General features: G+C 37.1%; 1 long non-coding RNA gene across 1 annotated transcript; it reads left to right on the plus strand.

The window, feature by feature from the left end:
- Positions 1 to 1,352: 1,352 nt before the first annotated feature.
- On the plus strand, positions 1,353 to 23,773 carry LOC103093288 (uncharacterized). The gene is made up of 3 exons (XR_008912790.1): positions 1,353 to 1,604; positions 20,953 to 21,115; positions 23,672 to 23,773. It is a non-coding gene; the product is annotated as an uncharacterized LOC103093288 (long non-coding RNA).
- The last annotated feature ends 1,819 nt before the right edge of the window (positions 23,774 to 25,592 follow it).

The raw sequence follows: 25,592 nt of genomic DNA on the forward strand, positions 1-25,592 counted from the left end.
AATCAAACTAGACCAGTGAGGGTGAACCTATGGCATGGGGACCAAAGATGGCACTCAGAACACTCTGTGGGCAAGCAGCCAATCTTCTTCCCCACCCCCTACCCCCAAAGACTTCATTACTAGAAAGGCAGAGGGACTCAGGTGGAGCTGTTCCCTTTCTTTCCACCATGCCTGACAGCGTTTTTTCACATCACTCACCTCTATGCCGAACAGCCCAGTGGGAGCACACAGGGGATAAGGTGGGTAGCTCACAGGTGGCAGAGCTAGAGGGAAGCAGAGCACTTGGGCCATTCCCCTCCCCCTCTCTACACTCACTGAGGACATTCCTCACTTCACCTGCCCCCTCTGCCCAGTTCCCCAATTGGAGTGCTTTCTCCCTCCCCGTGTGGGGTAAGAGGGGTAGTGGGGCATGCTTGGCATTTGGTGTGGGGGAGGGGAATGGTACTTGGTCTGGGGGTGGGGTCCGGCTCTCCATCTCTAAAAGGTTTACCATCACTGAACTAGACCCTGTAATATATGGAGACAAGTATATGACATATTAAGATAATCGGCCAAATAAAGAATATACCTCCCAGGTTTTTAACCTTCACAGAACACATACATGAATTGATCTTATGCTAGACCACAAAGAAGAAATATGCAAATAGAAAAATATGAATTCTACATAGGAGAGCTCTTTAATGTCATTCCTGAACTCATTTATCTAAAAATAGTCTTTTAGATTATCTTCTTATTTTTTAAACTTGAGTAATTTACACTTTTTGTAGGTAATCAACAATTGATTTTATTTTAATTTTTCCAAATTGCTGGCACAAAGGTCTATAAATCAATTTCCCAGAATTTTCTTGATTTTGCTCTTGTGTTGTCTTTTCTAATTTCTAATTTTAGTTTTAGGAGCTCACTCTTTTTAAAAATTGGGTTTTCTAATTATGTATCAATTTTTAAGAAAAACCCTCTGAAAAATTCACTTATTTTGTTCAATTATCTCAATCCATTGTGAGGAATCTATTACAAAAAAGAGAGAAAAGAGAAAAAGACCTATATGTACAAAAATATTTATCACTTATCTATTTATAATAATAAAATATTGGGAAAATCCTGTATGTTCACAATTGGAGGGCAATAATTATGTTACATTACTGAGATGGAATATAATAGTGCCATAAAATGATAAATATAAAATATATAATTAAATTTTTGGAGAACTATATGAGGTAAAAGAGTGAAATCACTAAAACTTAAGTCATATACATTGTGAATTTTAGATTTACTCCACCCTGCTTAGTCTTTAGAATTTTAGCAACAAAGGAATGTATACACCCCCACTTAAGATTAACTGTCAGGGAGGATGATCTGTGACCTGTGTGTGCTGGCAAGTGACAAATCAGAAACAAATGACTGACCCCCTGGGCTGTCCTAAGCCAAGTTTAAGTCACCATTGGTACATGTGAGACACAGGAAGTGATGTAAAGAATGGCCTTTATATTTCTCGTGACTTCCGGTGAGGGGGGATTTTGCAGCTTTTGTGGACTTTGGCGGTGAAATTTGACTTGAAGGAGCTTTGAAGTGTGGGTTCTGAGATGGCTTCCCTGAGTGGCCATGTGGTGAGTGATAAGGTTGACTCCCTTTTCCCTTGAACCTTCTGGAAGTTCCAGCCTCCTAGGCGGCCTCTCATCTTGGAGGAGGCCTCCTAGCTGGAAGCAGAGTTAGATTTAAACTTCTAGAAAGACCCCTTGGCTGAGAGGCCTCTGAACTCCTCCTGGCTCAGGCCAGGCCAGAGTAGATCTTTACCCTTTTCCCTCTTTCTCCTTCTTCTTAATTTCTTCCTTCTGTTGTAAAGAAACCACCATAAAATTCCATTCTGACTTGAGTATTTCATTGGGATTTAGAATTTAAATCCCTGGCAACCCTTAAATAATTTATTCAGTCTCAACCATAAATTTTACCCTTAACAACATAATGACATAACTATATAGGAAAAGAAAACAAACATTCAAAAAAAACATGGGCAAAAGCAGAGAAGGCAGGCCTATATAGGGTTCCCAAACAAAACCAACTTTTTTGCTTGTTGGTTAATTCATTTCTTGTTAAAGGCCAGAGTTTGGGGCATAATTTTGTTCTTTGTTTATCCTAATATTTTTATTTTGTGGCTATTAAATTAATAATAGAAAAATAGAGATTCTCTAGCTACAATATCTATTATAGTTTTGCCTGAGTCCTTATGCCTGCTTCTTAGCTTCTCCTATGGGAGAGGCAACCTCAGACCTTCTATGTTTGAAATTCTGAAGACCAGTAGAAGTAGAATCCATATCCATTTTCTATCTATCCCCTGCCCAAACCCCTAGACTCTGAATACATCAAGTGCTTAATAAATAGTAAATAAACAATGAGAAATAAATAATAAATACATCGTATGGCAAGTATTTAGTTTAGTAGGAATATATTGTCCATATGGAATAGTAGTTCAAGAAGTATCTGAAAAGATAGGTTGGAGTTAGATCACTAAGGGCTTCAAATGCCAGGCTAACAAATTATTTATACTTGGTGGTGTAATGTGGGGGGTGAGGGGGGGGGTGGAGAGATGAAGGAACCTAATAGCAGCTGCTGTTTAGGACTGATTTCTGAGTCACACTTCCTGCCCCCCTCCCCTTGGAATTGAGCAGGCTTTCTAATGGAGTCACACAACCCAGCCTCAAAATTAAGTTGAGTTCTTTCAGCTTTCTAACACTTTATGTATGAAAGCTCCCCTTTCTATTACATAGACTCTAACCCAATGTTGTTGTCACTAAAAGTATTTAATTTAATTTTGAAGGGGAAAAGGGAGAGGGTAGAGGGAAGAGAGGGAGGTCCCTGATATCTCTTCCTCTAGCAACTATTGAAGGCTTGATCAAAAGTCTCTTCAGAAAAAATGGTTTGATTCCCCCCCCAGGGAAATGGAGTCTTTAAACCAGCGGGTGTTTTCAATTGGGCAAGAACTTTCTTCAATACTGTTCAGGCAAAAGGGCTTGGGAAGAGTCTCTCCTAGCTGTCTCTTTCTCAGAGTCCAAGACCAGAACAGAAATCTTTCTGGCTCCAAATGCTTCTTTGCACTTGGAACTCTCCCCCTCCCCCACAGGTCCTCTGAACATCCCATTTGCCCCTCCTGGGTCCATCTTCTTCAGATCTCAGATTTTCCTCTGCTTCTGACCATTTCTTGTGGTTACAGTGGGTAATGGGAAATAACATGACGTGTGTGAAGTCTTAGGAAGATGTATTTTGGCAATTGTATGTTGTATTGAATCACAAACTTTCAGCATCAGAATGGACATTAGTTTAAAACTTATCTGAATAACAAATCCACTCTAACATATTCAATATGTGTCCACTCAGCTTGTGCTTGAAGACCTCCTGTGAAGGTGGAACCTTTGGAGGCAGTTTCTTCTATTTTGGGGAGGACTCTAGTTATGTGGGGAAACTTTTCCTTTTGGAATCCTCTTTTTCCTTACTTTAAAAAATATTCTATTTCCCCCCTCAATTATATAAAAAAAAACATTTTTAACCTTCTTTTAAACAAGTTTGAGCCAAATTCTCACCCCCTCTTCCTCCTCCTTTCCTGAGATCGTAAGCAATCTGATATAGATTTTGCTTGTATACTAGTGTAAAACATCTTTGCATATTAGTCCTTTTGTGAAAGAGAACTTGAACAAACAAAAGAAAAGTGAAGAAATGAAGTGAAAAATAATATGTCTGTATCTGAACCCAAATTTTATGAGTTCTTTCTCTGGAGGTGAATGGCATTATCATTATGAGTACTTGAGTATTCTTAAATCATTGCTAGGAAGAGTTAAGTTATTCAAAAATGTTCATTACATAATATTGTTCTCCTGGGTCTGCTGACTTCACTTTGTATCAGGTTATGTAGGTCCTTCCAGGCTTTTCTTAAATCACCCTTCTCATCATTTCTTATAGCAGAGTGGTATTCCATTACAAGCATATACTACAACTTGTTTATCCATTCCCCAATTGATGGACATATCCTCAGTTTACAGTTATTTGCTACCACAAAGAGAGCTAGGATAAATATTTTTGTACAAACAGGCCCTTTCCCCTTAAAAAGTCAATTCTTTAGATATAGAGCTAGCAGTGATATTGTTGGAGCAAAATGTATACACTGTTTTCAAGCCTTTTGGGTATAGTTAAAAATCACTCTCCAGAATGGTTGGACCAGTTCACAACTTCACCAGCAATGCATCAATGTCCCAGTTTTCCAACATCTCTTCTGGCATCTATTATTTTCCTTTCCTGTCATATTAGCCAACCTGATAGAGCTGTTATAATTTGCATTTCTTTAATCAAGAGGGATTTAGAGCATTTTTTCATGTGACTACATGTAATCTTGATTTCTTCATCTGAGGTCTGCATATTTATATCCTTTGGCCCTTTATCAATTGGAGAATTATTTGTATTCTTACAAAAATTTCCTCAGTTTTCTATATATTTCGGAAATAGGACCTTTATCAGAGATATTTTCTATAAATCCTCCTTCCCTCCACAGCTTTCTCCTTTTCTTCTAATCTTTGTTACATTCGTTTTGTTTGTGTAAAACCTTTTTAGCTTAATATAATCAAAGTTATTCAATTTACATCCTATAATGCTTTCTGTCTCTTGTTTGGTCATAAATTTTTCCCTTATCCATTAATTTGACAGACTTCTATGCTCCTCAAGTTGACTAATAGCAGTACCTTTTGTGTCTAAATCATGTATCCATTTTGACCTTATCTTGGTATAGGATGTGGGGCTATACCCAGTCTCTGTCATACTCTTTCCCAGTTTTCTCAGAAGTTTTTTTTTTTTTTGTCAAATTGTGATTTCTCTGAAAAGCTTAGATTTTATCAAACATTATGTAACTATGGTCATTTGCTACTATGTACCAGGTATGGTGCTAAGTGCTAGGTATATAAAGGTGGCTAATCTACTTATCTATCACTCTGTTTCTTAGCCAGATCAGATTGTTTCAATGATTACAGATTTGTAATACACTTCAAATTCTATCATTCCTAGGCCACTTTCTTTCACATTTTCTTCATTGATATTCCTGATCTTGCATTCCTCCATATTAATTGGTATTATTTTTTCTAATTCTGTAAAATAATTTTTGGGAAATTTCATTGGTAAGGCACTAAATAAGTAGAATAATCTAGGTAGTATTGTAATTTTTATTATATCGGTTCAACCAACCCATGAGTATTAAATCTTTAAAAATTGTTTAGATTTGACTTCATTTTTGTGAAAAGTGTTCTGTAATTGTATTCATTTAATTCTTGATTTTTTTCCCTTGGCTGGAAGACCTTGTATTTATATTATCTACAGTTAATTTAAATGGAATTTCTTTTTTTTTTAATTTTTTGTTGCTGAATCTTGTTGGTAATATAAAGAAATGCGTGTGTGTGGATTTATTTTATATCCTGCAACTATGCTAAAGTTAATTATTTCAACTAGTTTTTTAGTTGACTTTAGGACTCTCTAAGTGTATCACTATATCATCTGCAAAGAGTGATAGTTTTATTTCTTCATTGTCTATTCTAATTTCTTTAGTTCACTTTTCTTTTCTTGTTGTTATAACAATCATTTCTAGTACAACAGTGAATAATAGTGGTGAATGGGCATCCTTGTTCCATCCCAGATCTTATTGGGAAATTTATCTCCACTACAGATAATGCTTGCTAATGGTTTTAGATATATACTATTTATCATGTTAAGGAAAGTTCCTATATTCTCTAGTGTTTTTTAATAGGAATAGATGTTATATTTTGTCAAAAGCCTTTTCTGCATCAATTGAGATAATTGCATGATTCCTGTTAGTTTTGTTCTTGATAGAATCAATTATGCTGATGCTTTCCCCAATATTGAACCAGCTTTGAATTTCTGTCATGAATTCCACCTGGTCATAGTCTTCCTGGGTTAGGTATAAGTACCATATTTTTATTGTAAAAGAAGTTTGGTAGAATTTTTTCAATTCTTTTTTCAAACAGTTTGTATAGTATTGGGATTAATTGTTCCTTAAATGTTTGGTAGAATTCATTTGTGAATCTATCCAGGCCTGGGCACTTTTTCAAAAGTCTCTTTGGGAAAACCATTTCCATAAAGATGCCTACCATGTGTCACACCTTTCTTACATGTAGACTTTCTCTCTTAAGTCTTTCTTCCTTTCACCTGCTATATTTCCTCTTCTCCTTTATCCCCTTAATAACTCTCTAGATTTCTTTAATGAGTTGTCTTCTCCCATAAGAATGTAAGCTTCTTGAGGGCAGAGGTTCTGTTGTCTACTTCTATTTATATTCTCATCACTTAGCACAGGGACTTGTAATAACAATAACTTAATAAATGCTTCATCTATCTCTGCTGAAATTTCAGTAATCAATGGGGAAATGACTAAATATACCCCTGGATTGCCCTAGGATTTAGTATTACAAATTAAATATGGGAAAGAGTCAAATAGAAGACTGAGGGATGACCTGCTAGTAAGGTTGATGATTATATAACCCTGTTACATCAGGGGATATGACCTAGCAACCTCTGTCACTCTTACATCAAGCCTATTCTGTGCAATTTCTGTCATCCTTAGTTCCCTTGCCTCAGCTCAAGAACAAATCTAATTCTTCTGTGTGATAGCTCTTCAAATACTTGAAGCCTGTATCCCTTAAGTCTTTCCTTGTCTTCACAAAGCATGCCTAATTGCTGCAATCAATTCCCATATGACCTGAACCTAAGGCTTTTTACTCTTCTTTTCACTCTCTTCTGGATGTGGGCCAGCTTATCAAAGTCTTTAAAATGTGGCATTGATAACTGAACATAATGCATGTTGTATGGAAAGAGCTGCTGGATTTATGTTCAAAACTTTGTCACTTGGTTAACTGTATGACCACTTAACTTCTGGGCCTTAGTTTCCTCACTTGTAGAGTGAGTTAGATTAGATGATCTTCCAGTTCACTTACAGCAATTAATCTGTAGTTCTTACTAGGGTAGCATTTATTAAGGACCTACTATGCACCAGGTATGGTGTTAAGTGCTAGGTATGTAAAAAAAGACAAAAACAACCCTTGCCTTTGAGGAACTCTGTTTAATGGTGATGGGAGTGGGAAATAATATACAAACAACTATATACAAATAAGATACAGGTAGCATAAATAGGAGATAATAGAGGGAAAGAGAAAGGTTTTGTGGCTTTTGAATGTTGTTTAAGATTACATTCGTTTTGTTTTTTTTTGCCACTGACTCTTTGAGGTTGCTCTTTGCTAAAGCTCTCTGATTTTTTTTTAGTTAAATAGATTGAATTGGTAGATAAGGAAGGAGATATTGGAGGTATTGAGACTAGGTAAAAGGTAATAGACCAGATGACAGAAAATGAGACTTTGAACAAGAATGGGGCAGTAGTAATAAAAAATAAAAACTTGATGTGAAAGAAATTTTAAAAATAGAATTAGAGTAGAAATTGGATGATGGTTAGAGAGCAGAAGGAATCAAAGATGATTCCAATCCTTAATACTGAATAACCATTAGTTAATTTCCTTTTGTTGATCATATTTAAAAATATATAAATAAACACAAGAAAGAGTGATTACTGAGACATTATCAGTTGTCATTAAAAGATTGTTGTGAATATATTATATGCTAGAGGATTGAAAGCAAAATTTTGTCCCAGTTTTTAAAAAAAGGAAGGGAACAGAACCTACAAACCAAAGACTAATGAACATGACTTGTATTCCTGTTAAATTTGTAAGAGATTATTAAAATGATAGTTTGGGAACATTAAGAATTGAAATCTGTGATCTTCAAAAGCTCTTATGGGGACAAAGATTTTGATTTGATTTAAGAGAAAATTTCCTTATAATTAGAATCATCCAGAAGTAGAATGAATGACATCAGGAGATGATGGGTTTTTTTCCTTGCTGGTTGTCTCATTGGTTTTATTCCCAAAGTAGCTAGACTACCTTTTAGGTCCTTCCAAGTGTGAGATTCTCTGAATTTTATTTGGGGTTTCTCTTAATTTCAGTTATACCATGTGACATTGTTATTGTTTTTTTTAAATAGATTTTTCTGACTCCTAGCTCAGTATTCCACCCAATGCATGGTGCTTCTTCTTATAGTCTACAAACACAACTATGTAGTGGGAGATGTGGTACTAAAGGCCAAATAATTTCACACCCAATCCCATAATGCATTGTCTGATCCACAAATAGAAAAAATAATTAAATATTAGAACTAGACAAGAGACTAAAAATCCTCAAGTTCAGGTCCAAAATTTTATAAGTGGAGGTTCATAAGGGGGAAATGACTTGCTAAAGTCATATGGTTGATTTTTGATTTTTGAAAATAGATTTCATCATGCTTTGTTTGAGGGTTTACATAAAATATACCTCTTCCTGCCTTTCTCCTCCCTCCATTTTGGCTTCCTCTCTTCTATGCTGAAATAAAGCAATCATTTGGACACTGAATTTCTCCAGGTGCCCAGGGAATAGTAAAAGCACCTGCTTCTGAGTTAGTCCTTACCAGTCAGTTGTCATGGAGACTTAAGAAATAAGAAGTGTGCCTACTATTGGCAAAAATTAAACTTTGAAAAATCCTGCCTAATCTATGAAAAAGTTTGCTTGTTCTTTGGAAAGTTGGTTTTCACAGTAGACAAACTATTTAACTGTCAGAGGAATGAATAAATCAGCACAAACTAGAGCCCTTATCTCAAAATTTCTAAAGTCAGCAGGGGAGTTTTTAGTTCTCCCAGTTACTAGCACCTGTCATAGTGACACATGGTATGCATACATATGAGGTAAGGGATTCACTTGTGCTTTTCTGTTGACTAATTTCATGGCAGTGTCCTATCAGTAAAGTCTCTACTGAGTGGTCATCTATTATGCTCATCTATAAGTGGTTAAAATGCAATTGTCCTTGTTGGTATTAAATAGATGCCCTCTCCTGGATGAAATTGAGAAATAAAAATTATATTTCAGTATTTTATGTGTTATAAACATAATTCTGGGTTGCCCAGTCTACTATCAAGTCATCATGGTAATAATAGTCCTTCTTTGCCTGCTGAGTATGGTGACATCCCATCCCACAACTGGAGTTGATTCCAGCAGACTATTGTCAGTTATATAAGCATCAGGTTTTCCCCGCCTAAATGACATGGGGAGAGAATACCCTTTTGATTCCAGCATAATTTTGCTTGGTTTCCATAGAAAGAACACAGAAGTACACTTCTTTCCATATGGGTAAAGACGATACTTCCTTCTGTCAATGGGAAACCAAAAACTAAAGTATCTAACTTGCATTTTCTGGATGCTCCACTGACAGGCAGTCAGCCAGTTCTCCCAGAAAAGAGGGGTTAAAATGGTGTCAAGGAGTAGATAACTATGCAGCCATCCAGGTGTAGCAATTCTACTCATATGAGATCCCCGAATAGGGTCTAACAAGGATTTGTGAGAATGATCCAGTCCTTTCTATTTATGAGCAGCTAGTTGCATTGGGCCTGGGCTCAGGAAGACCTGAGTTCAAATACACCCTCAGACACCTACTAGCTATGTGACATTGGGCAAGCTACTTCACATCTGTTTGCCTCTGATTCCTCCATCTGTAAAAAGAGAATAAAAGCACTTTCCTTATGGAGTTGTGAATTTTAACTGAGATAACATTTGCGAAGTGCTTAGCATAGTGCCTAGTAGCTGCATACCATCATATATATATATATACATATATATATATATATAATTATCATTATTTCAAGAACTCAAGCCTCTCCACAACTGGTTATTCTGTTCCATGTTCAATCAGTAGTTAATCATCTTCCAGGAAGTAAAAGGGAGGCTGAAGAATTGCATTGTATTGTTTCAGGCTCTTCATGATCTCATTTGGGGTTTTATTGGCAAAGATACTACAGTGGTTTGCCATTTCCTTCTCCAGCTTGGTTTTACAGATGAAGAACTGAGGCAGAGTTCACACAGCTAGTCAGTGTTAGAAGCTGGATTTGAATTCATGAAGATGAATCTTCTCCATTCCAAGGCCAGTGCCCTGTCCTTTTCATTGCCTTGCTGTCTGAAGAAGTGCATACATTCTGCTCAGTCTCCCAAATTACTTTTTCGTAGGTTACTTACTCACTTAGTACCCTTGACTATTCATAATGCTGCTTAGAACCAGGAAGGAATTTAAAACTTAGAGTTAAAATGAACTATAGGAGTCATCCAGTTCAATCTATATCTAAGCAGAAATAATTTTTTTCATCATTTAGCTTGTGCTGAGAGACTTTCAAAATCTTTATTTATTCATTTTTGGAGAGACTTTTAAAGACAAAGAACTCACTACTTTACAAAGCTGTCTATTCCATTTATGGAAAATGCTGATGTCTGAATGCAGACAAACATATTATATTTCATTTTCTTTCTTTCTTGTTTTTTTAAACATTATCTTATTTGGTCATTTCCAAACATTATTCATTGGAGACAAAGATCATTTTCTTTTCCTCCCCCCTCCCCCACCTCTCCCATAGCAGACGCGCCATTCCACTGGGTATCACATGTGTTCTTGATTCGAACCCATTTCCATGTTGTTGGTATTTGCATTAGAGTGTTCATTTAGAGTCTCTCCTCAGACATGTCCCCTCAACTCCTGTAGTCAAGCAGTTGCTTTTCCTCGGTGATTTTCTTTCTTTTTTATTTGAGATTTCTTCCACAAAATGATGTATAAAAATATTTCACATGATTACACATATAAAATCTAAATTATATTGCTTGCCAGATCAGGGAAGGGGAAGGGCATGCCGGTCAGAAGAAGGGAGAGAATTTGGAACTCAAAACTTAAAAAGATAAATGTTAAAAAATTGTTTTTTACATGTAATAGGGAGAAAAGTAAAATAATTTTAAAAACAAAGGAAATCATAAAAAAGAAAATATTAATTGTTAAGTAGTGCTTCTTATGTTGAACTCAAAATTATCTTTCTATAACTGCTGCACATTCTTCCTATTTCTGTTCACTTTGAGCAAACAACAATTCTGATCTAATTTATATAGAAGATCATCATATTTGAAGCTGTACTAAAAATCATTTACTATAGCTCTCTAATTTTATAGATGAGGAAACTGATAACCCTCAATATCAGGTGATTTGACTAAGGTCATAAGTGTAAATAGAAAAGATAGGATTTGAATCTGGGTTCTCTGATTTCCAATCAAGTGCTCTTATTAGTTGAAGGGCATGCAGCAGAAGAGAAATACAAGGAAGAAAAATCTAATAGTCACAGTTATCATGCTTCCATGACAATTCTTCAAATACTTGAGGCAAAATGACTGTGACCCCTTTAATTCTTTCTTCTCCAGATTTTTCTTCTTCCCTATATCTTTAAACTAATCTTTATCCAGTATGTTTATGAGTCACCCTAGTGAACCTCTTCTTGTGTCCATTCTAGCTTTTCATTGTCCTTCCTGGAGGGTGGTTCCAAGAACTGAACACAAAATTGGCTGATTAGGGCAGAGGATACTTAAGAAGGAATCAACTCCTTTAATAGTAATATTCTCTACTGATGTTACTTGAAATCTCATTAATTTGGAGGACTCTCACATCACACTATTAAAATTACAGTCCACTAAAAGGCTCAAGTTTTTTTTCCTCTCATGAACTATTAACTTATCATGCTTCCCTAATGCTATATTTCTACCATCGACCCCCCCCCCCCCAACCTATATACAGAGGACTTGAGATTCACTACTATTAAATTTGATCTTTTTAAGATTTAGCCTATTGTGACAGGCTTTTGATAACATTTTACATACTGGTGTTGCCATTCAAAGTGTTAATTATGTTTCCAAGATTCATGGCCTCTGTCATTTGATACCATTTCCCCTTATGTCAAAAATATCAAACAGATTTGGGCAAAGGAGAGAGTCTTTTGGCACTCCATTAGAGACCTAACTCCATACTATCTTGGAATTTAGAATTGGAAGGTACCTTAGAGATCATCTTATCTGATCTTTTCATTTTAGGGATAAAGAATATGAGGGCCCCAGAATTTAAATGATTTAATCCAATGTTTTAAAGATGGCAAGTAGTAGAACTGGGATTTAGGTTGACAGTGACTTGGTAATGATTACTTTGAGTCCAGTCATTCAATTGATTTTGGATTCAACTAATTTTGTTTTCATCTAGGCCCCATCTTTCCATCTGGTCCATAAAGACTGGTTTGATGAAATTTATGTTTGCATCATTCATCTGTTCTATCTCTATAGTTATCCTATTAAAGAGGAAGATTAAGTTAGTCTGATATGAATTGTTCTTAATGAAAGAAGAAACCCTTAAATTATATTCATGGTGCTCTATGAGAAGACAAGGAAGTTAGAAATACATTTTGAAAATATTTCCATATGAAAGGGTATGATTAAAAAACCTTTGGATTGAAAGAGCTGCTTCATTTATCTAGAAAATTCACTATTGTGGAATTTTTCCTCTGATATTGCTTTTGCTTGGCATATAAGGCAATGAAAAATCTTGTTCCATATGTTTTTCCATTTCTTGTTAGTATTCTTCCTGATACTCTACACTGAGTAAATGGAATTTTTCTTTTCTTTGCTAAGCACACTCTGTATTCTTTGGCCCCACTAACATTGTCTTTCTCTGCCTCTTCTCTCTCTCTCACTCTCTCTGTCTTTCTGTCTCTGTCTCTCTCTGTCTCTGTCTTTCTCTCTGTCTCTCTCTGTCTCTCTCTCTCTCCTTGTTTTCCATTTTGGAATCAATTTAATGTATTGATTCCAAGGCAGAAGAGTGATTAGGGTTAGGCAATGGGGTCTAAGTGACTTGCTTAGGGTCACACAGATAGGAATTGCCCAAGTACAGATTTGAACCTAGGACCTCCCATCTCTAGGCTAGATTCTCAATTCACTGAACTACTTACATATCATCTTAAAGTTGTCTTTCAATCTCAACTGAACTCTCATTGAAACATGCAAATCCTTTTTCCTTCTCTGATTGACTATAATATTTCCTGTGGTAGAGGTAGAAAGAGGACGCAAGGACCAAGGCTGGGACCTAGCTGTCAATCAAGAGAAGTTTCCAAGGGAATGTTCTCAGGAGTGGCAGTTGAGGGTTTTCTGGCCACACTGAGAAGAAGAAGCAGGATCTAAAAGGCTTTGGACTTTGTCTCTGGCTCTGAACAGTTGAAGCTGATCAAGGGAGAAACTTTGGGACTTTGGTTTCTCTTTGAGAGTTGAGCTGGCTAGGAGGAGGATCTGATTTTCTCTCTAAAAGTGGAAGCTGGCTGAAGGACCCTTGGGGGGCTTGGCTTGGCTTTTGGGGCTTTGCTCTCTTTGAGATTTTACTGACCAAGAGTTGGAGGAAAGTCAGGCTGAAGAAGAGACTTTTCTTGGTGAAGAAGAAAGAAAATTCAAACAGTAGTCCTCCATCTCTCTAATTGTCTTAGAGTCATATTTTGTGATTGGATTACTTCCTCAAACCCTTCTAAAATTCCCCTTGTAGTTAGGGACATCCTCATCCCTCTTACCATCCTATTATCACAATAAACTCCTTACCTGAGAAAGAAAATTAGAATATCTTTATAGTTCATTCAGCGGGGGAGGAAAGAAGCCAAAGGCTTCGAGAATTGGGAGGTGAGGGAGGCAAGGGAGGAGAGGGTTGGAGAGAGAGGGAGTGAAGGGGGGAGGAGGTTTAGAAAGATATACTGATCCATCAGCCATCAGTAGGGATTCCTACCTCCATTACAACCAAGCAGCCTCAGGTTCCTGTAGCAGCTCTCTCTAGTCAAAGCCAGAGAACAGCAGTCATTGCAGAAGAAACAGTTCCCCTCAATTTACCTTCTCTATTTCAATAAGTGATAGTTCCCCTCAGTTTATTATTCTATTTCATTCCCAAAGAAGTGTTTCCAAACCTTCCCTTCCTTTCTTGAAGTCTGTATGCAACATTTAAGCCCTTCCTTTCTGCAACTAACTTTAACCCCTACTTTATCAGGAAAACTGAAGTCATTTGTTATAAGTTCTTTATCACCTCAACTTCACATTTTAGAATTCTCTATAGCTGTATGTGTACTCTTCTTTTTTGCTCTAGACTACAAAGTGGAGACTGTCTTTACCAATTCTCTAATTTGTATCTTTGATTCCTTCTCCTTTATCTCCTCTAGGAATATGACTTTCCTTTCTCCCTGTTTCCCTCTTCTCTTCCTTTATCTCCCCCTTACCCCTCCGTCTTTGTCCTTCTATCTCTATTCCATCCTTGCTGTCAACCATCAGCATTAAGTCTTCTCTATTGTAAATCTTGAAATTTCTCAGACTTGTGAATGTTAAAAATTTCCACATTGAGGAATCCTCCATTGGAACAAATTCCCTTCTGGAAACATTCCCCATTTTGATGTGAGAACTCGCCAGGATCAGAAATGGGAGGACCTCTACTCCACCCATACTTAAGACTGCTTTAGGGGAGAAAACTCCTTGCTAAACAATGAAAGTACTTGGATCCATGCTTATGATGAGGCAAGGAGTTCTTTGAGCCATGCCTGTTTTTTAGAATTGATACAATGGGATGCTAGGTACCTATAAAGGTCGGGCAGATTTTCTCTTAATGAGATTAGTCGACTCAGCTGTGTTTTCTCTGGTTCAGACTTACTGAGGAGATTTGTTGACTTAGCAGGAATTCAGATGGGCAGTCCTTTGGAAAATGTCTACAGTGATTGGTAGCTGTAAGGACTTAGGGGAGGTGACATAGTAGAAAAACCCCTATATAAGAAAAAGCAGAATCTCTTGAGGAGATAATCCTTTTGGAGAAAGCTCTTGAGGAGAGGCTCTGGAGAAGGGAAGCTCTTGGAGGATGATCTCTAAGGAGGTCTTGCTGGAGCTCCTCTGAGGAGACTCTGTCCCTCTGGAGGCTCTTGAGAGAGGCCCTTTGAAACAGTCTCTTGCTGGAAGGCTCTTTGAGGAGGACTCTGACTGGAACTCTCTCTGAGGAGACTCTGTCACTAGAATCCTTGCTTAGACAGACCTTGTGGCGAGTGATAAAAGACTGACTGACTGATCTCTCTCTCTTAAGACTCAGGTCTAGGCCATGTTGGCTTAAGGCCCTTCATACTTATTTCCTTTTCTCTCTTTTCTTTAATTCCAAATTTGTATTAATTAAAATCTCTATAAACCCAGTTGACTTGGGCATATTGAATAATTGGGAATATTTCCCTGGCGACAACCTTATATTTGATTTAAAAACCAAAATACTGTAGTGAAACATATTTTCTGTGGTCACAATTTACTCACCCTCTCTTATATCTAGCATAATTTGTATCTTCCACCATTTTAACTCACTACAGTTACAATATCAACCATTTTAATTATTATAGTTTATGGCCTTCAACTACAGTTTAAGGCTCTCACCCATTTTAAATGTTACACTATCCATAAAAGACTTTTATTTTGACTGCCAGCACCTCAAACTATTGGCTAGTATCTTTCCCTTTATTTCCAAATTTTTCTTACCCAGTAAGATACATTTTCACAACAGAAGACTTTCCCATCTTCTTTAGTTTCTTATACCACCTGGTATTCTTGTATATATTCTGTGTAGCTTCATGACATTATTTGCTTTCTCTTTTACTCCTTTTGCTCTAGTTCTTCCATTACTCAAGGCAAGTCTTATTTTTTCTGTTCAAGGAACTCTAAATGGTCATAACTGCAAAATATTTTGATAAAAGTAATTTCATTAACACAATATTGCAATTGTTTTTCAGGACCCATTAGTATTCTCTACAGCAATTACATTGCTGCTCAATATATTCTCTATCTCAAAGTTTGAGGGACCTAACTTTAGAGATGGAAGAGATAATTGAGAAGATCTACTCTCACCTTGTCATTTAAAAATTTTTTATTTTATTTTTATCATCATGCAAAACACACTTCCATATTGGTCATTGTTGTAAGAGCAAACTCACATATAATTAAAACCCCAAAATAAAGCCATAAATACACTGATGTGATGATGGAGTCACTGATGGGATCCCAATGGTTCTTTCTCTACAGGTGGATATCATTTCTTGTCATAAGTCCTTCAGGATTTCCCCCAAACATTGCATTGCTTAGAATAGTCAAAATTTTCCACAGATAATCATAGTACAATATTACCATTACTATGTACAATGTTCTCTCCTTTCTACTTATTTCTCTTTGCATCAGTCCATGTAGATCTTTCCAGGTTTTTTTTTAAATCATCCTGCTTATCATTTCTTATAATACAATGGTATTCTACCACCAAACTATACCACAATTTGTTAAGCCATTCCCCAATTGATGGGCATCCCTTCAATTTCCAATTCTTTACCACTACAAAAAGAGCTAATATAAATATCTTTTGTACAAGTAGGTCCTTTCTCCTTTTTTTATTATCTCTTTGGGATATAGACCCAGTAATGGTATTACCAGATCAAAAAGTATGCACAAATCTATGTACAAAAACTATGCACAAAAAGCCTTTTGGGCATAGTTTCAACTTGCCCTCCAGAATAGTTGGATCAGTTTTCAACTTCACCAACAATGCATTAATATCATAATTTTATCACATCCTCTTCAATTGCCATTTTCCTTTACTGCCATAGTGGCCAATCTGGTAAGTATGAGTTGGTACCTCAGGATTGCTTTAATTTGCATTTCTCTAATCAAGAATGATTTAGAATATTTTTCATATGATTATTGATGGCTTTGATTTCTTTATCTGAAAATTGCTTGTTCATATCCTTTGACCATTTATCAATTGGGGAATGGCTTGCATTCTTATAATTTTGACTTAGTTCTCTATAAATTTGAGAAATTAGACCTTTATCAGAGACATTTGTTATAAAAAATTCCCCCAATTTGTTATTTCCCTTCTAATTGTAGTTATATTACTTTTGTTTGTACAACCCATTTTTAATTTAATACAATCAAAATTACTCATTTTATATCTGATAAGACTCTATGTCTTGTTTGTTAAAAATACTTCCCTTCTCCAAAGATCTGCCAGGTAAACTATAATGTGTTCCCTTGTTATTTTTCTAAACCCAGGAAAATGGACACAGAGATATGAAGTGATTTTTCTAAAGTTACATGGATAGTGAATAGCAGAGCCAGAATCTGAATACATCTCACAAATCTACCATTTCCCCCATTATGTTATGCTGCTTTCTACACTGCTATTTTGACAAATAACATTATTTCCAGACTCTTGAAATATTTTTCTTGTTTTCCCCAATAATAACACAAGGAAGATGGGATAATAGCCCTTAACACATTTTTTATCTCCATCCTCTGTGTCTTTGATTTAGTTATCTCCCATCTCTCCCATCCTCCACTTCCTTTTCATAGAGCTACTATATTTCTTCAAGGCACAGCTCAAGGGCCACCTCCAATCACAAGCTTTTTCTGATTCTCTCCCATCCCAGTTTGTGCTCTTTTTTCAAATTACTTTCCAGATACTTTCTATTTACTTCTGTGTGTAAATGTATCCCCTCGGTAGAATGCAAAGTCCTTGAGAGTAGCTATTATTTAGTTTTTGTCTTTGTGCACTCAGGGCTGCAACAATGTCTTTCCTATAATAGGTGTTCAAATGTTTGTTGATCTGACAACATTTTTCCTGGTTAATTTCTAGAGTGCACTGAGTTGCTTTGACACATATTTCAGAGGCTCACATCGCTGAGTCCATTTTTCTCTGTCTCCTCAGTGGTAAGTTCAACATTAGCTGACCTAGAGCCCTGTTTCACAGCCATTTATGACAAGCATATTATCCTTTTGATAAGAATAACAAATCTTTTTTTGCGTTTTAAGTCTTTGGTTTTTCACAAAAGTATGATTCCAGCTGTAAGTCAGAAGAGGAAAGAATTTGGCTAATAGAAACAAAGACTGAAAATACCTCTCTAGTTTTTGAAAATTAGTATGCTTATGACTCTTTTCCTTATATTAGTATATTATTCTTTGTAGTATTTAGCAGCTGGCGAACCCACATTCACCATGCCGCCACCACCTTTGAAGATGAGCGACGTCGACATCTTGCCGCTGCGTGTGAATGCCGACACCAGGCCACAACCGCACCTCCCATAACAACTGGAGTTCCATGCCCCATGTGCCACAAACTGTGTGCCTCAGCCTTTGGACTCCAAAGCCACATGAGGGTACACCGTAGATGAAACTGCACAAAAACAATAGTCATTCTCGATCACCGAGAGACTACCACTACTACACTACTATTTAAAAATCAAACTATCTCTGGAGGAGCCATAGCAATCCTGTGTTGCTAGCATTTCATTCATATGATTTGAGTTTTCTACATTTGAAGTTGTCACTGCTCAGGATGGACTTTGCCAACCATTACTGTGGTCAATGCATGCCAACCCATTTACATGTTTCTCCCCTTGTGGTTGACAGTACACACAAATAAAAAAGCTGCCACATGTTAGTGGTTCAGTCTGTGGCTGTGAAATGTAGTGATGTGGACTTTTGTGTCATTCCTGAACCCATCAAGTGAACTGACAGGTTAATTTTCAGACATGGGGCAGTTTGCTTGAATTAAAGTGAATAATCTAGAGTTGGAACTAGACATCATTTGGTTCAATCCCATAAATTTGTAGTTTAGGAAATGGTCTGAGAGAGGGTCAATGACTTGACAAAGGCCACAATAGCAATAATATAGAATACATATTCTCTGACTTCAAATTTAGTGTACCTTCCATGTGTATGAGTGGGTGGTAATATGTGTGTGTATGGGTAGATGGCTGTATGTATTTGTATGTAATGAGAGAAAAACAGATACCCTTTAAAAACAAATACTTTCTGGCAGAATGGTTTCTTAGTTCTTCTTGGGCAGTGATGGTGAACATTTTAGAGACTGAGGACTCAAACTGCAACCCTCATGCTGCATATGATCTCTCACTCCCCTTACCCCAGACAGTGGAGGGGAAAAGATCTCCCATTTGGGCTGCTGAGAAGAAGGGCAGGTAATGTGAGAAATGTCCTTAAGTGCATGTGGAGAGGGGGAAGGGAGCAGTCCCCTCTGGCATGCTCTAGCACCTGAGCCATAGGTTTGCCATCACAGCTCTAGAACAATAAACCATATTCTATGGATTTTTTTTATAATTTCTGTCATATAAGCGAAGAGTAAATAAATGCTAATTGCCAATTCAATTTAACATAGAGAGAATTTTGTCCAACCCCAAACCAAAGTAGACATTTTAAAGAAAGTATCATTTGAAGAATTAACTTGAAGCTCTTTTTCAAAAAGCCCCAGTTCAGTTCTTCAATATCCAATTATACCTATCCCACTCTGTTTCATATTTCATACACTTTCAAGTACCTGGGCAGCACCATCGCCAACGACAGGTCCCTAGACACCAAGATTAATGCCAGGATCCAAAAGGCCAGCCAGGCACTCAGGCGGCTGCGCTGCAAAGTCCTCCAACACAGCGGTGTAAGCACTGTGACGAAGCTCAAAGTGTACAACGCAGTGGTCCTCAGCTCGCTCCTGTACGGTTGCGAGACATGGACACTGTACCGGAAGCACATGAAGCAGCTGGAGCAATTCCACCAATGCTCTCTCCAGTGAATCATGAGAATCCGATGGCAGGACCAAATCATCAATCAGGAAGTCCTCGACAGAGCCAACTCCACCAGCATTGAAGTCATGGTCCTCAAAAGCCAGCTACGATGGTCTGGACACGTCATCTGCATGGACCCACAGCGAATACCAAGACAGGTATTCTATGGTGAACTGTTAGCTGGACTCAGGAAATAAGGCCGACCAAAGAGAAGGTACAAGGATCAGCTAAAGTCAAATTTGAAGTGGGCTGGCATTACACCAAAGCAACTAGAACTCGCTGCCTCTGACAGAAGCAGCTGGCGAACCCACATTCACCATGCCGCCATCACCTTTGAAGATGAGCGACGTTGACGTCTTGCCGCTGCGCGTGAACACCGACACCCGGCCACAACCGCACCTCCCGTAACAACTGGAGTCCCATTCCCCATGTGCCACAAACTCTGTGCCTCAGCCTTTGGACTCCAAAGCCACATGAGGGTACACCGTAGATGAAACTGCACAAAGACAATTGTCATTCTTGGACACCGAGAGACTACTACTACTTAGTGCTATTTATTTAGATAGAAAGCACTGACTTGAATCCTAGGAATGAAAGAAGCTGCTCTAAGCAAAGCTTCTGATTTTTAAAGTCATGGTCAGCACTGTGTTATGTATATAAACAGAGTCTAGTTAGTATTCTTGGGGGAATCCAATTCTGCTTACAACCGAGCTCCTCTCTACTCCCCAAAGGCAACTCCTTTGATTTAGTTGGGCATGATGAAAGGTGGAGTAGAACAGATTATTGTCCCCCTGGTAGCATATGGGTTCTACCTTATTGACAAGGGGCCAATACCTGGAGCCAGTTACTTCCCTTACATAGCAGAATTTGTCAAGAATGCAAGGAATATGATTTAGAAAATATTAAGCTCTTCATTAGGAACTAGGAACCAATATGGCAAAAAGATATTTGCGTTTAAGGAATCATTGATTTCTCTGCCTTTATACACAAATAAAATCTTCCCTCCCATTATCCATACAAATATATAGTACAAAGGAATATGATCCTTGGAACCCATTGAATTTTAGCTCAACCCCAAAGATCAGCACCTGAGATTTGGGAGCAGAAGAGCTAAAACAACTGAGATTGTTAGGTTTATTTTTATTATTTTGTTATTGTTGGTTGTTTGGTTATCTTTCAGTTGTGTCTGACTCTTCATGACCACTTTGAAGATTTTTTTGGCAAAGGTAATAGAGTGGTTTGCTATTTCCTTCTCCAACTCATTTTACAGATGAGGAAATTAAAGCAAATAGGATAAAGTAACTTCCCAGGGTCACATAGCTAAATAAATGTTTGAGTTCAGATTTGAATTAATTTTTTTGCTTTTCTGACTTTTCTGACTCCAGGCCTGGAACTCTATCTACTGTGCCACCTAGTTATGGGAATAGAGGCATATTTTTGTGGCCAACTGAGAGTGCCGAAGATTGGAGAGCTGAGAGTTATTGAAAGGTCCCTTAAAATAATTCCTACTGCCAGAGTCATCATCATCATTATTGACTGTGCTTTAAGGTTTGCAAAGTATTTTATTTCCCTTTACCCTCACAACTAGAGTAAGACTGCATGCTACAGATATTATTAACCCCATGCTATAGATGAAAACTTAATGACTCCAACAGGTGAAATTGCTTTATCCATTGTTACATAGCTAGTGTCAGAAACAAGATGGGAAGGATTGTTAGGCACTAACTTAGTGGAGATAAGAAATGGCCAATAATTTAAGAAGAATGATATTGGATTAGGGAGGACAGAACAAAGAGAGGCTAATAGAAGTGGAATCCAAGATACAAAGGCTTAACTTTTGGCAAAGTATTGGCTGGTCCCAACACCCCCCAAATTATAGTTCTTCTAGCTTGGGAAGTGAAGAAATGAATACAATATTAGCTTTCAAGTGAAAGACTGTATACAGGTTTTCCACATAAAGGGTATGGCAAGAATTTGGAGGAACTTTTGAGGAAGGGTGGAATGATGGAGGTCCCATGCCAGCACCATGAATATGGCATACTGTGCCTGTGACACTGACATCTTTTTTTCCCCAGATCATGAGATTACTACTAAATCCACAAGTGGAGATGTATGTTGCTGTGTGTGTGTGTGTGTGTGTGTGTGTGTGTGTGTGTGTGTGTGTGTGTGTGTTTATGGAGAGCACTCATTCTAGAAGCAGGATTGCTGAGACAAAACCAGACATGCGACAGAGGCAATCTTTACTTCCTGTTCCTCTATGAGTTATATTTTGATTTCTGGCAAATGTCTAGTATATATTATTTATATTTTTTGACTGGACCTCTAATTTCATAGGCTTAAGGAGTTTGTAACATTGGGAATTTCTTTGCAGTTTACCTTGTTAGAGAGTTGCCTAGGGTTCTGAGAGCTTAATTGACTTATGTAGGGTAACATTATAAAAATGGAGATTATGAACCCCATATTTCAATTCCCAGAAGTCCTTGGTATTTCCCAGAATTCCCTATAATCTCATTTGAGTCCCCAGGTTGGATCACAATTGGTATTTAACTGGCAGTAATGCCTCCCATGCTGGCTCTCTGCCATTGCAAGTAAGCTAAATGCGGGGATTTGAATGGGCTATTCAGCCATGGGCACATGGTTTTTATTTTATATCTTCTTTATTCCTTGATTTAAAATAATCTTTAATAAATCTCATAAAATAATATATTTTTATTATTGGAGATATAAATTAATTTTTACAGTTAATGGCAACCACAAGATTGGACGAGAACTTCTCAATTTTTTTTTTAAAGATAGCCTAGATAAAATTTTTAAGCCACATTTCTCCAGCCAAGGCTTTTTGCCTACCCTCACAAAGCTTCTGATTCAGCTCGCTCCTGCTGCCTGCTTCTGCACTCCATTTGTGCTTGCCTCCAGCCATCCCCTCTGAACCTGCTTGATCCAGATCGCTCTCTGCCCCAGTCCCAACTCTGGCCTAGGCCCTGTCCCCGGCCCCAGATGATCTCCAGCCTCTGAGCCAGATCGCCCCAGGCTAGCCCCAGGACCCAGGCTGCTGGTAGCTGCCCTCATGTCTTCAGAATCACAAACCAACTGGTAAAAACTGGGGTGTTCTTTCCTTAGCCAACAATTAGCCTCCATGTGGCAGGGGACCTGGGGGATGGGAGTGAGGAGAAGGAAGAGAATTTTCCAAACAGGAAGTATGGTGTATTCTATGAGAGAGCAGTGCTTTGCCTATTTAAAAGGATGTTTTTTGAGTGCACTGATCCTTTTACTCATCTTACCTGAGATTCAGGAGAGAAATTCATCTTTCTGCAACTCTTTGCCATTTGGGCCTGCCCAATTTGAGATTCCTAAAACCTATATTCTTCCTCAATATAGGGAATTCCATAGTACTGACAAAGGTATCTCAATGGATAAAAAAACAACAAAAAAACCCAACAAACTTGAAAGAGACTGTAGGTTATATTTTTAAGGCTTTTCAAACTCCAATGTTTTATAAAAATCTCTGTATTTTATTGCATTTTTTGATTATTTTGTTTAAGATTTAATTTTGTTGATTTTTGTATTCAATACTATTCTGTTACACTGAACCAGTGTAATGTACTGGGTTTTAACTACTGTTATATTCTGTTGCTTTCCTCCTATAACTACACTGAACAAATATTACTAAATAAGCCCATAAATAAAAACAACCTTTTCTATTTTGACTTTGTAAATTGTCACAAAGAGGATGGATGGACTTCATCAAAACTGGTTACAATTGTGTAACAACCTTTGGAAAATTTAATGAGCTAAATAGCTCAAATTGATTTTAAGGGGTCTTTAGACATGATTTTAGATGTTTTTTTCAACAACTCTGATCATTTTGCCTGCCTCTAACAGGAGGTAAGGTCCATTTTAGTAGCTGAAGTGAAATAAAATTATAATTCCATTCTCCCACATTTATAAAAATGTGAATTAATGGGACACCACAGTCTCATACCAAAGGAGCTGTGAAGTTAATTCTAGGGCATGGTACCCCTGGATGGCTCCCCCATTTTATTAAAAGAATTAATTTTTTGTTTTTCATATTTCTTTCATTTCTAAACATATCCTTCCTTACAGAAAAAAGAAGAGAAGAAAAATAAAGCATTTCAACAAAAATTATCAATGCATTGATTCTGACAGTATTTGCAATATTTCAAGCCCAATTCTTTTCCAATAAAGGGAACAACATGAATTTTATCATCCTTTCTTCAGAGACTATTATAATTACATAATACTCAATTTCAGGTTCTTGTTGTTGTTTCCATTTGCTCTTTTGTAACACTTGTTTATATAGTTTTCTTGACTATTGACTTCACTCTTGATCAGTTCATATTATTCTTCCTATGCCTCTCTAAATTCTTTATATTTATCACTTTTCATAGTATAATAAAATCCAAGAATAGGTTGCTTGTTCTTCATTTTTGAGGAGGACATCACAAGGGTAATTTCTTAAATTGTGAGTTGAATTTAATTGAGACAGTTGCATAAAACCATTAGCCTCACTCTTTCTTCCAGAATCATTGAAATCCAGTGTCAGAGAGAAGTCAGGACCACTGGTAATGGCCTAGAATGCAGTAGATGACCTTGGTATTTTCTAGGTTTGACCAAGCTCCAAGCTCTCCATAGTATCTGCTTTAGCCAGCTTCATGGCCAGTGGAATGAATTGTTCTTCTCTGCCCATTCTGTCAGGGGAAGTCTTCATAGCCTTAGGGTAGACATCTCTCTAACTCACCAACCAGTATTAAGCCTGTTGATTATCCTCAACCTGACCTAACCTGTCTGCCAAGATATTTTACTGTGATGTGGCTGCTAGCATGCTACAGATTTTTGGAGCCACATTTGAGAGTTGGGTGAAAGATGGACTTGAAAGGTGAATGAACAGGCCTGAAAAGGGCTTGCCAGGCCCTCATAACAGAGGTGCTAGTCCTCCTTGAAAACCTTATGTATCCTAATTTGTCTAGCTATTCCCTAATCTGCAGAAATCTGTCCTAGTTCTTTGTTATCACAAAAAATGTCACCATAAATATCTTGGTGTGTATCAAATCTTTATTCCTGGAATATGTCATTAAATGGATGGCTTGCGAACATTTAGGAGGGGTACATATTACAAGCCAGTCCATATTAGTCTAGGATAAACCATGCCAATGTAAAATTATTACTTTTTAATATTATTTTGATATGACTACTTGACCAGAAGAAAGATGTAGAGTTTATCGAGACTTATGTAAGATAATTGACGAACTTTCATAAAATCCTTATGAATAAGATAGTGAAATACTGAATAGAAAAGAGAATATGTGTGTAGATTTGAAAAGCAGACTCAAAAAATGACTCAATAATAACAGAAAGTCTACTTGAATGATCTAGGGATTTGTCCTTCTCCCTATTTTATTTGGCATTTTTATCGATGGCTTGGATAAAAATAATCAAGATATGACTATTCAATTTTTGAATAACACAAAGGTGGGATTAATTGTTAATAAATAAGTGAATGTTAAGATTTGAAGTCTCCATTGTCAAAAATTATAGGCTGAATCTAAGAAAATAAAATTGGATGGAGATAAATATAAAATCTCATGGTTCAGTTTCAAAAAATTAACTGCATAAGTTCAAGTTCAGGCTATGTAGGCCAGGCATTGGTTCATGTGGAGGGAAAAAAGATCTGGGGATTTTGACTGACTGAAAACTCAAAATGAATAAGCAATGTGACAAGAGAGTAAAAAAAGTGAATTCGATTCCAGGATGTAATAACTGAAACAAAATTATAATCTGCCATGGCTAGACCACATTTTGAAGACTTTCTTTGCAGGTTTTGGCACCATATTTTAGGACAAAGAATCTTTCAATGGGAGGATAATCAGCATGGTGGCAGGACCATAACTATGACTTAAAAGCAGAAGTGTGATGGAGTTAGCTTGATCTGACTTGAGAGCTCATTATTAAACTTTAGGGTGATCATTTAAATCTTGGAAATCAGCAAATGTGAATGTGACCCCTG

Source organism: Monodelphis domestica, chromosome 6, assembly GCF_027887165.1.
Source record: "Monodelphis domestica isolate mMonDom1 chromosome 6, mMonDom1.pri, whole genome shotgun sequence".
In the NCBI taxonomy this organism is placed as follows: Eukaryota; Metazoa; Chordata; class Mammalia; order Didelphimorphia; family Didelphidae; genus Monodelphis; species Monodelphis domestica.